This window comes from Rhinolophus sinicus, linkage group LG04 (assembly GCF_036562045.2).
Source record: "Rhinolophus sinicus isolate RSC01 linkage group LG04, ASM3656204v1, whole genome shotgun sequence".
Lineage (NCBI taxonomy): Eukaryota > Metazoa > Chordata > Mammalia > Chiroptera > Rhinolophidae > Rhinolophus > Rhinolophus sinicus.
Window position 1 is genome coordinate 186,415,284 of NC_133754.1, and position 14,651 is coordinate 186,429,934.

The following is a 14,651-nucleotide window of genomic DNA, read 5'->3' on the forward strand; positions in this document are numbered from 1 at the left end:
GCTGGGAGATTCCGTGGGTCCTTCCCAGGCCCCCAAACCCTTCAGGAGGCCATTTCCAAGCTTTCCAAGTGAATCTGGACCAGTCAGCCCCGTTGGAAAGTCAGTTGATGGGGAGATGGAAACTCAGCAGGACTCAGAGCACAGGGTCACCCTGTTTTTTCCACCCCATCATGCAGGTACTCAACACACCACTGCCAAGTGCAGCATGAACAAAACTCCACGTTGCCTGAGCCCAGACTCAGGAGCGAGAGATTTTTCACAAGTTCCAGCACCCCAGCAGTTTAGAAAGCTTGTAGACAGTGCGCAAAGGATTCAAGTCAACCCCTCCTCCCAGCCCAGAAGCTGCTTGCACCCACCTGTGCAGGTAAGAAAAGCCCTGGTCACAGACTCCATCCTCAATGGCCCCGGGAGAAGGGAAGACGGAAGGATGGGCACGCATGATTTCCCAGCAAGCCTGAACTTTCTTGGGGCTGGATGTTCTCATTGGGCCTGAAACCCCTAAGAGCCTGGCCTGGACAGAGGGGAATGCTGAGGGGAAGGCTGGCAGGGCGACCCTCCTGGCTTTCCTGAGCTCCAGCTTCCTGGGGAACAATCAAGGGGGGACTGCTGGGGCTAAGGCTTCCTGGACGCTCCCTTATCCTTAAGAAAAGTCAGTGAAGTTGCCCCTGGAGAGTGTCGTCTTGGAGCCACAGGAACAGCCATGAGACATGAGGTGGTAGGACCTCTCGGGCCCACGTGGTCCCTGGCCTTGGGACTACAGGACGCCGAGTGGGGTGAGATGGCAGGGCCTGGAGTGTGGACGGGATATCCCTCCTGGATTTTTGGTGTTTAGAGAGTCTTTTCACTTCTGGCGGGAAGAACCAAATGACAGTCTGGGGCTCCCCTTCCCCGTTTAAGCAGAGATTTCAAACAGACAAACGCAGGCACAAGGTGGGTGGTGGGTGCAGAGGATGGCGTGTCGGAGGCCAGCTCTACCACTTACGTCTGTGACCTTGGACAAGTGACCAAACTTCCCTGAGCCTCAGTTTCCTCATCTGTCAAGTAGGGCCAATGCCCCCTTTCTCATGGGCATCCAGCCAACTGAATGAGTGATTACGCAGGTCCAGAGCCCAGCACAGCGTCTGGCAGAAGGCAAGTCTCAGTAAATGGTCCCAGCTCCTGGCAGCAGAGAGAATGAGGGCCAGGCTCCTCTCTGAAACTTTCCCTCCCCAATTTCCCTTGGCACAATGGGTGACCCTGCCTCTCCCTCAGGCCCTCGCTGCTCACCTGCGTCTCTGTCCACAGCCTCCTTGACAGGGCTGCACTTTGAGGAGGCCGGACATGGGACGGGTGACGCTGGCCAGGCACCTCTCAGTGCAACGCTGCCGGGACAGGCTGCTGTGGACGCCCCAAACGAGATGGGCACCCAGTCGGAGCTTCCCGCCTGCGACCTCTGCCCTCACCCCCGTGACTCGCGCGCCCGCTCGGGCCCTTACCTTGAACCATGGGAACGGCGGTGCCCCGGCCCGCCGAGGACTTGGACGCACGTGACGGGGCGGTCCGGTGTCCGTCTGAGGCAGCGCGCAGCTAGTAACGGCCACTCATACCCAGGCCACCGCTGCGGTGCCTGCTGGGGCCGGGCAGGCGGGCAAAGCGGGCGCTGGAGAGGCCCCGGAGGCCGGCGCGTGGCGACTGCGTGCCCAGGCGGGAGCCTCTTAGCTCCGGCTGCGGCCGCGGCTCGGGACCGCCAGGATGGCTCCCTGCGAGCGGCACGCGCGCGGCTCCAACCTAGTCCCGGGCGCGGGGCGCGCGCGCTGGCGGGGAGGAGCAGCGCGCCCGAGCCGGGCGGGGAGCGCGCGCCGGCGGCCCTGCGCGCGCCGTCGTCGGGGGCTGCGGGGAGAGGCCCCGGGAGCTGTCCCTGGTGCTGACGACTCGTCCGCTCTGGGCTGAGGCTGCGCGACCTCCCGCCCGCCTGGGGACTCCCCACCGCACCAGAACCCTGCGGGGCTCCGGTTGCTCTTTGCCTGCTTCCCTGGCGCTCCCAATTCCACAGCGTTGGGATTTGGAGTCAGGCTGAAGCTGCCGCTGCTTATCCACAGTGCGACCTTGGGGCAAGTCCCTCACTCGAGGAGTTTCTGGTTCTCACCTTCAAAATGGGCCGTAGCAGAGCCTGTAAGGTTGGTCTGAGAACGAAATTCAACGACATCCAGGAGCCTGGCCCACAAGGCGTGCTTACTAAATGCTCGCCTCTATCGTCATTTGCTTCCATTCTCTTGTTAGCAACCACAGAGCAAGTAGACAAAGGGCAGTGCTTGTTCTGCTCTGGGCTGGTGGGGGTTTAGGGCATGGCAGCTGCCTTGGGGGTCTCTCAGGGCATCCATGGGGAAGGGAGCAGACTGCTTCCTTGGGACCCCAAAGCGCAGAGTTAAGACTGGAAGTTAAAGCGAGGCAGATTCGCGCTGGGTACCAGGGAGAAGTTTTCAACGTAAGGTCCTTCCACCTGGAAGGAGTGACCCAGGATGCAGTGAGTGATCCCTGTCTCTGCAGAAACTCGAGAGCAGGCTGCAGCCACAGGGACCCTGGCCTGAGAGAGGTCTTGGATTTAAAAGGCTTTGAGCTAGAATATGCAAAGCACTAAGAACCGTGTCTGGTGCCTTGAAAGGGCTAATGAATGTTGGCGTTATTGACCCATAAAGTCTCTGTAAGAAGCCAGTTCATGGTAGGAAAACCCTTTTGCTTCACCCCCATTCTGGAGATGAGAATACTGAGGAAAGACAGAGGGGATGAAGTGACCTGCTTGGAGTGCATTCCCACCTTACAGGTGGGCTGGAGACAGAAGGGTAAGCAGCTTGCTCAGAGCCACACCAAAGGGCCAAGACGGTGAGGGCTTACAAGCCAAACACACAGACGCTAAGTGTCCAGCCAGCTGCCTCCCCCTGCTGGGTCCCCTAGCAAGGGTCAATGCCTAGTTCCCCAGAGTTATTCAAGTCATATTGACCCTGGCAAGTGCCTCATTCCTCATAACTAATGGCAAGAGCTGGTGCCTGCCTCCGTGTGTATCTCTGTCCCTTCCAAGCAGCATAATTAAACATCACCTGCCTCATTTCCTAAGGGACCAGTGACTGTGCTTGATTCATTAACTGTGTGCAGTCCCTGCTTCCACCAGGCACTTATCTCATGATAAGCATCACTCATTATGTGCTTAATATGTTCCAGACACAAGGCTGAACCTGTTGCCTTCATTATCTCATTGAGTCCGCTCAGCAATTGACGAGACAGGTGCTATTGTTATTGGAGTTTTGCAGGGGAAGATGTGGGCTTAAGAGCAGCATGCCAGAGTTGGTTGGACTGACTCCCAAACATGAGCTCCTAACACCCTCCTTCCATCCAGATTTTCCACATTCTCCCCAAGCTAGGAAAAAGGATGAAAACATTAATAGAAATTCCATATAAGGAGAGAGAGAGAGAGAGAGGGAGCCAACGTGAAATCCAGGAGAGAGATGCAAGCCAGCCAATCAGACCCTAGTAGTCAGCACAGAAATCCTTTAAATCAACATTTTCAGTCAAAATCCCCATTATGACAACTGAGCAACTTTTTTTAAATTTTAATTTCAGGATTGCTTAGATCCTGGCAAATGTGTGCCAAGAATTTTAAAAGGAGCATCAATGCCAAACCCTCTTTACCAACCAGTTTCAATGCCCTTCCAGTTCTTCTCCTGTCTGCTTCTCACTCACGCACTGTGGAATTTTGCAGCCGTGGGTCTGGGCAGTTGAAGACCCCCTGAAATACGACGGGGTTTCTTTCCTGTGCTGTGCAGGGAGGCGGGCTCCTGGCACTAATGATGATGCCATCTGAGCCCATTTCATTGAAACCGGGACTGAATATCCCCCCAGCATGTAAGGTAGAGGGCTTTCTTACCTTCCTTTTGTGGAGGGGTGAGTGGCTTAGCCTTGGGCCACACAGCCAGCAAGGAGGTGGCTGCACTGAATGGATTTTATTTGGTTAACGGTGCCTAGTGGTCACTACCAAAATCATTCTTTGCGTGATGGTTTTAAGCAAAACCCCCACTTCCAAAAATAAAAATAAGAGGAAAGTGAGGAGTCACTGGTCTGATTTTATAGAAACAACTCACCATCAGGTTTCCTTAAATAGCAAGTTCCCATGGTGCATGCAAAAAAAGATTCAAGTTACACACAGTTGTTCAGCGTGGCCGAAAACGGGCCTGGGGGAGGGAGGACGGCTCCACGCCTCCCCACGCGTGCCTTCCGTCACAACGTGCTTCTCAGTCACCTGGTCACTGCAGTCTACAGGGGCTACTGTGTCCCCATCGCAGCACCCGCCACAACGCAGGGTGTCATGGACATAACTCAAATCCAATAGATGGCCAAGTTGGTTGAAAAACCCCAACACATTGGAACATGTGTGACAGTTTACAAGGGTTGGTTTTTCACTCAGGGCGAATGGGGCATTAGTAGGAGCAGCTAATGCTATGAAGACAGGACCTTGATGTCCATATGTTTCTTGGGGGCAAGTGTGGGTAGCCCGCAGGGGAGGGACCGAGGCTTGACCAGTGTCTGTTTCTCTCTAGGGCTCTGCAACTGGATGTGCTCCCTACACACACACTGATGTACAGGAAAAGTAATACTGGTGATTATGGGGTCCACAACTGTCACAGCCACACCCCACACAGTCACATACACACTCAGGTGGAGGGAACCAGGATCTCAGGAGCAAAGGCTATTTCTCAGGACCCAGCGGCTGTTTCCCACCTGAGTCTCATCCAGCAGAGAGGCAGGGCAGCTCAGTGTTTGAGGAGCAGCTTCTTCCAGGATGGGAGAAGAAAGGCCGCGAGCCTTTCCAATTCTCTTTCTGGGAACTCTCAGGAGGGGTTCAGTTCACCATCTCCAGACGTGTCCAAGCAGCGCTGGCCATTCACTCACAGCAGAGACAAGCTGGCCCGGGGAGCCCTTCCAGTCTTGGACGTCCACAAGATCTCAGAAGAGAAGCTGATGGCCGGTCAGAGTGGGGACCCCTGCCTCCCGTTTCAGCTGCCTGGCGGAGTTCATGGCGCCAAAAGATGTGCGTCTTCCAAGTTCTTCTTTCCCCAAATTGTCACTGGGTCACCGCTGGTTCCACCAGCACCTGCTTATGGGAACTACCCATGCCTTCAGGCAATTAATAAATTAATCTTTGTTATTTCAATTGTTTCCTTTTCCCAGTCTGCACTCCTGAGGGGTTCTGCTGTTGACTGACTGGGCCCCATGGACATCAAATAATCCATCCAGGTCAAGCTCATTTAGAGAGTAGATAAATTATTATTTTGGTTTCTAATATTGCAAGACGAGCAGAATGTCTCACATCCCAGATCAAGGGCTTTCGGATTGGGTGTCTGTTGGACGTGACCAGGAGAGTAACAAGGCATGGAAGTGTGCGAGAGAGCGAGAGCGAGAGGATTGGACAACCGCACTCCCTCCCTGCAAGGGAATGGGAGTGGGTGTCCATGCCTGTGAGTGTTCGGGCGCACACGTGGTGTGTGAGGTGTTTCCATTGCCCTGGTTTGAAAAGACAGCCTCGTCTGCTGGAACAGACATCACTGGTGGTTTTTAATTACTGCAACATCTTAAAACGTCGTGACAGCTTGATACGTTCATTCTTTAGGACTCTTCCAGGGTGCTGGAGGAGGAGATGGCGCCAAGTGCGGAGCTCAGGTCAGTTAAGGGTCCCTCAGGGCTTCTGTGAGTCCTGCCAGGGTGGCGGAGAGGGAGGGGGCGGCTACAGATCCCTTTCCAGGATTTGTTTCTCTGGAGAAGTGTTCACAAAGCACTCATGATCTGACCTTCACTCTCCCAGCCAAGCCACTTCCCACAGCTTGAGCAAATCCAGGCCATTCATTCATTCATTCATTCATTCACATGCCACGCACTCTGGGTGCAGAGACAAAGGCAAAAGCCCCTGTTACGTGGGAGCTCAGGGGCAGGTGGGGTTTCCACGCTTGATGACACAGGGTCCCCTGAATGGGTGGAACTGGACCTGAGCAGGAGTTGACACCTCTTGCCTGCTTACTACCATTACGCTCTCTTCACAGCTGAGTGAAACGAGAAACTATTCTTTTATTGTACCCATTTTACAGTAAAGAAACTGAGACTTGGAGAAAGTGAATGGCGTGCCCGAGGCTACGCCATGGCCAGGGCCCATCTGACTCCAAAGTCCACTCTGAGCATGTCCTATGCTGCTGCGTGGCCTTCAGTCCATCCTGCCAAAAAGTAGGGGATAAAAATAAGAGATTGCTTACTGGCGTATGGAAACCTAAAATTAAAGCAATCTCTCCAAAGCCTGTCTGCTTCTATTAACCCAGGATGAAGCTGGAGTGCCCTCTGTGACTGACACTGGCAAACATCATGACAGGACAATAAGATGCTGTGGGAAGCTGGAACCCTCTCATTGCAACGGAGAAAGAGCAGTTCCTTCTCTCGGACAGTGTGCGAGGTGCCGTGCGCAGCTCTGCCGCCCAAGGAGCATATGACCCTCTCTGGGGCACAAAGAAGGAAAACACGGACTTGGCCCTTGTTCTCTTGTCAGAATCCATCACTGCCACCTACGCTGCTGCCCTGGCAGATTTGGACTGGGGGTGAGGAGGAGGGAGGGTTTAGGAGAGAAAGAGAGGGACGGCGGGGTTAAAAAACACTGGGGAAGCTGCAAGGAGCATGGCAGACCAAGGATGGGGCCAGTTACAGATGGAAGGGTACAGGGTGCGGTGAGGGGAGCCAAGGCTCCCTCCTGCCCTGGCCTTGCCCCTGCCTCCCCCACCCATCTGGATGGCCTGGGGTATCAGCTATATATGGGTCTGTACTCGGGCAAACAACTCCTGATGGCCCGAGGCAGTCTCCACATGGTAAAATGGGGAGATATGCATGGACACCGCAGCTGTTTGTTGAATGAATAAAGGAACTTGGTATTAGGAAGCATTTGCCTGAGGCTCACTGCTGGTCCTAGCCACCCAGACTAGGCGTGGTCAGAAGCAAAGCTTCCTTCTACTCCTGACATCCCACTCTGAGACCACGGGCCGCCATGCCTCTTCCTGCTGGACTGATGAGGGAACTAAGGCAGTGAGGGGCAGTGACTGGCCAGGAGGCAGAGTTAATGAGCCACTCTGGTGACTCCTGGCCCAGAGGCTTTCCCTCACCACTGGGCTCCCCAGGCAGGAAGGGCAGAGCGTGTTTGAACCCATCTACCCCGGGGACAGTTGGACCACTCAAGAACCATAACTGGAGCCTTCCCCCACCCCACTCCATCCCACACATGTCAGGACCTCTCACTCAGCCACAGATGCCAGCGAGCCCTCCCCTGCAGGAGCTCCTTGGCTGTCCCCTTCAACCACCAGGGTGGAGGGCAGCCTCAGCTGTCAGTGCAGGCTGGTCCTATCACCCCTCCCCAGGCCTTACCCCAGCCACATCCCAGGACTGGCCATTTCCATGCACAATGTTACTTCCATGCCTCTGGTCCAAGACACCCTTTCTGCCTGTCACCATCTGACGAACTCCTATGCACTCTTCAAGACCCAGCTCGAATGTTGCAGCCTCCAGGAAGTTGGGGGGTTCAAAGGTGTTTTCTGTGTTCACATAGTACTTTTATTAAAATTCTAATGTCACCTTTTCTGTCATTGTTTAACTCTATTTGAGCATGAGCACCTAAAACCGAGGTGCCGGGTCAGACTGACTCATTTATTGAGCACCTACTGTGTGCTGGGGTGCAGGGGTGAATAGGTCAGGCCCAGCGTTGCGCTCTCAGAACTGACGCTCTAATGGATCTGCTGCCACCTCCCATGCCCACCCAGGGTCTGGCCCACATTCTGGGCTGGCCAAACAAAGCCCCGTGCCGCTCTGGGCCAGGGTGGTGGGAAGACGGGGGCTTGGAGGTGGACAGAGTGGGGCTCCCTCTAACCCAGCTCCTTCTTACTAGGTGGGTGGACACAAGCCCTTCACTCGGCCTCTCCAAACCTCAGTCTCCCGGGTGCAGTTCTGAGCTATGCAGATCTGCTTAGCTCATAGCGAGAGGGTGAGGTGACCCTCAGGCTTGCCCAGGCTCAGCTGGCCCCGACCCAGCCTGGAGGCTCCATGAGCAGCAGGAGCTGGAGGAAAAGGCTGTGGCTTCCTTGGAAACAAAGCCTGGGCTGGGCTCCAAGTCACACCTCTCCCTCCCAGTGTTCCAGCCCGGGGCCTGGGTGCTGGTCTCTGGAGCCCAGTCCTGCCATCTCCATCCATCCTGAATGGATGGGTGGGTAGGGAGGGGCCTAGTCCAGACAGCCTCCTTGCCGCTGAGGGAGCCTGGAGGAGAGCTGGCATTCCGCCCTCAGCCCCCAGCCTGTGGCATGTGCTCACTTATCACCCCATGGACTCGGGGTGTACCCGTTCTGGGCCCGCCCAGCAGGTCTTCTCTCCTCCCCTGGGCTATGGAAAGTCCTTTGTGTTCTCAGTCTTTTCCTTGGCAACGCTCTGGCCCAGGAGAATGGGGGTGGGGAGCAGCTGGCACCCGAGGCTTTGGGGAGAACATCTGGAGGTGCATTAGCATGCTGCACTGAAATGGAGCGGCTATGTGTCTCCAAACCAGGGCTTGGAGGGCTTCCAGCCCAGGCCGGTCTCTATGCTACAGAATCCCAGCAGGAAACGTGGCAGCGAGAAGGTCCAGCCAGGGAACCTGCCCTCCACGTGCCCCCCACCGCCGTCCTTGGTCTCATCACTGACCCACTGTCACCCCGAAATGGGGTTGGCACATTACAGAAGGGAGACAGCTGTCTCTGTTGGTGGTTCCTGTCCCCACTTCACCTTCCATGCCCCCTTCTCAAAGCCTGGGGTGCAGGATGGCTCCTCCATTGGGGAAGGGACGCGCAGACCACTGTCCTTGTTACAAAACTACAATCACAGGGCCAGCCTGGTGGCTCAGGCTGTTAGAGCTCCATGCTCCTAACTCCGAAGGCTGCCGGTTCGATTCCCACATGGGCCAGTGGGCTCTCAACCACAAGGTTGCCAGTTCAATTCCTTGAGTCCCGCAAGGGATGGTGGGCTCCACCCCCTGCAACTAAGATTGAACACGGCACCTTGAGCTGAGCTGCCTCCCAGATGGCTCAGTTGGTTGGAGCGCATCCTCTCAACCACAAGGTTGCCGGTTCGACTCCCGCAAGGGATGGTGGGCAGCGCCCCCTGCAACTAACAACAGTAACTGGACCTGGAGCTGAGCTGCGCCCTCCACAACTAAGACTGAAAGGACAACAACTTGAAGCTGAATGGCACCCTCCACAACTAAGATTGACACACTGTTCCCTAATAAAGTCCTGTTCCCCTTCCCCAATAAAATCTTTAGAAAAAAAGAAAAAACTACAATCACCCAGGACACTGCTGCCTTCCCGATGCTCGCTGGCCTCTCCCCCTGCATCGTTTTCATTTGCTTTTGCTCTGTCTTGTTTTGATGAGAAGTTCAGGGCAGTTAGACCTGCACAAAGCAAATGGAACAGTGGCCTGTGTTTCACACGGGAGACTTGGCAGCTCTGAGACCCTGTCGGGTTTATGAGACAGATGTGCTCCCCTCGGAGGAGCTGGGAACCGGCCTCTGCTGCTACGAAGTCCTCCCTCCATTGTGGGCCCTCCCAGGGGGCTCCCACCCCGTGAGCTGGGGTCAGGGCTCAGGCTGGAGTGGGTCTTGCTTGGGCTGACTGTCAGTTCTCCCTCGTGAAACCTGGCACCAGGACCCCCACCCCTCCAGCCCCTTTTACGTGTGGTGGCGTGCAGCCTGTGAGAGTGGGCGAGAAAGCCATGTGCTAGAAGGGAATGGTGGCTGCTTCTCTACGGATGTCAACACAGGCTCCTGTGCCTTCCAGTCTCCCACGGGTGTGGCCAAGGGGGCCCCCACCAGAGGTGAGTGCAGGCTGAAGGGGAGAGTGGTAGGGGTGTCTATACCCTGGGCCCCACTCTGTAGGACCATGCCAGGTGGCGGTGTATCTCTCCATCCACGTCCCAGCTCCTCTGACCAGCTGTCTCCTCGTCCCTCCAGGCCTGCAAGTGGGAACCGCACCTGCTCCCTGCCCCTCACCTTGTGGCTTACCTCACAGTGCCCACTTTGTTAAACGGCCCCTGAGCATCCTAACCCACGTGACCTGTCATTCTCCCTCAGGGACCCTGCCTGATGTGTCCTCCTTCCAACCACGCTGAGCAGGGACCATCTCCCAGCGTCCTCACCAACACTGGATGTCGTCAATCTGTGCAATTTCTTCCGATTTGTCAGTGGAAAACTGTCTCCTTCGTTGACTCTGCCTGTGCCTGCTGAGGCTCAGATGCCTCTCCTGCATCTGCTCATATCATGTGCCCATTTTTTCCATTTCTGAGCCTTTGTGTCTTCCCGTCGATAGGTAGTCACTCTTTACATATTCCAGGTGTGAATCCTTCGTCTGTTTTAGGGGTTACACGTGTTTCTTCCCAGGTTGGTGTCCATCTTCACCTTGTTTGGGGTCTGCCCTCGTGCTGAGGCTGGCAGTTTTCATGCAGCAGATGTGACAGTCTTTCCCTTCTGGGCTTCTGAGAGGAGGATAAAAGTAGACAATATTTTTCTTACAATTTGTGCAGTTTTGATTTTTATGTTTAGTTTTTGACCCATCTAGGACTTTTGTCGGTATCAGTTAGAGGCCTACCTCTTTTTTCTTTCTGTTTTGTACATGAACATCTAGTCGTCACCCATTCATTCACTACTGAGGTGGAAATCGCATTCAATCATGAGTCACTTTCCATATGCACAGGGCTCTTTCCAGACCTTTGCTGTCCTGTCTCTCTACTTGCCTATCCCTTCTCAGGCAGGTGACAGACACACCTTTTACAGCAGTTACCTGGAAGGGCGAAACGCCTCTCAGTGTTCTTTTATCCTGCTGTCAAAATTTCCTTGAGTTGTTTCCTCATCGTAATGATCTGTATAATCCGCGTGTGAGGCTGTGAACCCTTTGGGGGCTTTAATCCAGATTGAGTTGAATTATAGAGTCCTTTGAAGAAACGACACCTGGGGAAGTAGAGCAGACTGCCCTTGGGTTCAAATCCCAGCTCTGCCAGTCCCTAGCTATGTCCCCTTGGAAAAGTTGCTTGTCCGCTCTGTGCCTCAGCTTCTTCACCTGTAAAACGGGCCAATTATTATTGCTCATAGGATTAATACTGCCCGTAGGATTGGGGTAAAAAATAAATGAGCTAATAGATGTAAAGCACCTATTAAAGATACGTAAAGCACACGAATATTTGCAATATCATTCTCCGTATTTTTCTCATGTTTGAAATATTTCATAATACAAAGATGACATTAGATCCCATTCCTGATAACAAAATTACCTGGACTTCACTTTGTGTTCTACTAGATTTTTATCTCCCCATCATTTGTTCTGTCCCCTGTCCTCTTCTTTCTTCGGGTAAGGTTTTTGTTTTGTTGGACTACACCCTTGGGTAACTCTTTCAGAAAGGGGGTGGTGGTAAAATTTCTGAGTCCTTGCAGGTTAGAGTGTTCTTATTTTGTGCTCAAACCAGAATGCTCGGTCTGGGATGGTAGATTTATAACATCTTCTTTCAGAATTTGGAAGGAGAGATCCATGTCTCCTGTCATTTTGTGTCATTACTAGGAAACCTGCCATCGATCCAGTTCATATTCCTCCCCTGGAAACCTGTCTCTCTCGCCCTTACTCCTTTTCACTCTTTGGCTCTCAGGTTCTTGCTCTCTCATTCTCCCTTGCTCTCCTTGGAAGCCCCTTCACTCTTCCTGGTGATCTGGAAACATGCCACCACGTGTCTGGAGTGGGCTGTGGTGACTTGCTCTGCTTGGCACTTGACGAATGAGGTCTTTGAGGCTGCAGGTGGTGTCTTTATGTGGCTCTGGGACATTTGGCCATTTTCTTCCCTCCAGCCTGTCTCCTGTACTTTGCAAAATCCATCAGATGGCTGTGGGCATTTGGGGCTACCCGCAAACCACCCCCTCTTCCCTTGTATTTCCCATCACTTTGCCCTTTAAGACAAATTCTTCGAGCAGCGCCTGGCCTGATCTTCCAGCTCACTCGCTTGCTCCTCAGATGTCTCCTTTTGGCTTTTCAGCCCTTCTATTTTAAATTCCCGAGCTCTCTAATTAGTTCTTTTATATAAAAGCCCATTCTTGCCTCGTGAACATGATAACCCCTCTTATCTCTATAAAGATAGTAATTATACTTATTTTTAAAGTCTCCCTCTGTTGATTCAATCAATGCTGCGTCCCTGGGTGTCAGAGTTTCTGTTTGTGAGGCGATGGCTCTCTGCTATGGGGTTGCTTTCCTTCCTGTGCTTGTTCACGTGGGCAGGGTGTCTGTTTCGCATCACACTCGCTGTTCAGTAAAGGTCCCTGCTGCTCTGCGTCTGTTTCTGAGCCTCTGATGGAAGATGAGGAGGTCCGTGCATGCAGAAGAGGTGGGTGGGAAATTGTTCCCTTAGCTTGGGGGTCCCTATCTTTCATCGATGTCAGAGTCCCCTGGTCACTGTCCTACGTGGTGACCACTCTCGGCTTTAATCTAGAGGCTCGAGGGCTTCTGCTGCCCAACACGGCAGGAAAGGAGTGAACAGTCACGTAGCTGGTTCTGATGCAACAGCCCAAGGAACCACCTGCCCACTGCCCACCTGCCCCTGCTCCCTAGCTCGTGGCTCTGAACGTGGGGGTCTCGAGGTGCTTCTGCAGTCCTCTCTGAGAACCTTCTGGAATGTGGTCTCTAATTTTGTTTCTTTGCATTTTTCTGTGCTTCCTACAGGATTCTGATCCCCTGAAAAGACTCTGTTTCATTTTTTTAAACCAATTCCGTTATGAATTTCTTTTCTTAAAACGTTTTTTTCTGTTACTCGGTTAGATTTGGTGGTGGGGTTTCCCATTTAACTGCTTGGTTTCCCATTTAACTGAAGCCTCAACATGTTACTAAACAGCCGTGAGGAGACCTGGACACCCAACGGGCCTTCTCCAGGGCAGGGGAGGCTTCCACAGGGCTGCATACCGACCAAGCACCAGTGACCAGGACAGCAGTGTCCCTTCATGCTGGAGGATACTCTGCATGAGACTAAAATTTGCACCTACGTGACGTCCTGAGACCACACAGCAGAAAGTAATCAAAGTGCTGGAACCACAAAAGTAACCGATGACTTGCAGGGCCCTTCTCTGAGCTAGGGACGGTGACATCTACTCCCGTGTGGGGATGCCGGCTTACCTGGAGTTGCCCTCTGCCCCTCAAGGTGTCCTCCTGAAGCTTCTGTTTCTCCAAATGTGGGGAAGATGGTTGGTTTGGGTTAGAAAGACTCCGTTCCACGCTGAGACAGAGAGGACCGCAGTCACGGTGTGTGGGGGGTATCACGTCAGTGGACTAGACAGGAGACTGGCCCCAGGGACACCACAAGATGTGCTCCTCTACAGGCCCCTGGAATGGGCCTGGACCCCTCAGCAGTGACCACAGTGGCCTCAGCATCCCATCATGCAGACCTGAATGAAACAGACCAGGGATGAAGCAGGCCTTTGGCCATGAACCCCAGCATAAAGCCAGCCCTATCAAGACACGCTGTCCCTCTAGATATTGACTAAGTGCCACGCAGAAGGATGTCCCCATCCACTCCCGCCCCAGCTCACGCCACCACCTCCTCACCTCCTACGTGTGGCAGATGGTCTCTGTCCCAGTCGGTTTAATTCGCCTTTTCCCCAGTGTGTTGTTGGGCAAGTCTGTCCATAACTTGATCAGCAGGGGGGACAATTGGATCAGGGCGTACAGATCACTGCCGCCTTCTTACTGTGTGAATGTCAGAGGCCCCTGGGCGTGGAGACCTGCTCGTTTCCCAAGTCTCATCTTTGCAAAGCAGATGGTGAGCCCTGGGCTTTATTTGATTTGTGTGTATGGATGTGATGCCTCTGATTACACCTGGAGGGCAGCTGCCTGGTCCAATAGTGAATCTGGCCCGTCAACAAGGTGGAAACGTACTCGCCTGTAAGAAACGATTTGTTCTGGGGAGGCAGTCTTGTCCTTCGTGGGGGATGAATGACCAGTGGCCAAATGCTCTCCTTGATGAAGGCCTTTAAACCTTGGACGTGACCTCCGTCAGGAAGCCCAAGTACCTTTGGCACCACAGTTCCACTTCCAAAGAATCCTGGGCACAAGTGTGCAAGGACAGACATGCATGGACATTCATTGCACCACTGTCCCTATGAGTTTAAATTAAAAAGCAAACAACCCAAGCATTTACCAACAGGGAGCAGGTTACTAAGTTAGAGTACAGTCACGCAGTGGGACATCAAGAGTTATCCAAGGAGCGAGGTAGAGCTGGGTGTGCCGATAATGAGTCCACGTCCAAAACGGTGTGGAGAGGCCGTGGGGAAGCAGTGTCCCGCGCACCATGGGAACAGTCACGGTTTCTGGAGAAATCAAACACAGAAGTACCACAGGATCTAGCAGTTCCACGTCTGGGAGCAAACCCAAGACAATTGAAAACAAGGACTTCAGCAGATATCTGTGCTCCCGCGTTCATAGCAGGATATTCACAACCCAAGCGTCCATCAACAGACGGGTGGATACACCAAACGGGGTCCCTCCACACAGTGGAATGTCACAGCCCTGAAAGGAGGGAGGTCCTGACACCCGCTACCACGTGGACGGACCCTG

General features: G+C 53.7%; 1 protein-coding gene across 1 annotated transcript in view; it reads right to left on the reverse strand.

The window, feature by feature from the left end:
* The window catches only part of FAM163B (family with sequence similarity 163 member B), a 28,762-nt gene extending 26,993 nt beyond the window's left edge, over positions 1–1,769 (reverse strand). Inside the window, exon 1 of the mRNA XM_019728957.2 lies at positions 1,476–1,769. The gene's annotated coding sequence lies outside the window, so the exon portion shown is untranslated. The remainder of the gene's footprint in view (positions 1–1,475) is intronic.
* Between the last annotated feature and the right edge of the window lie 12,882 nt (positions 1,770–14,651).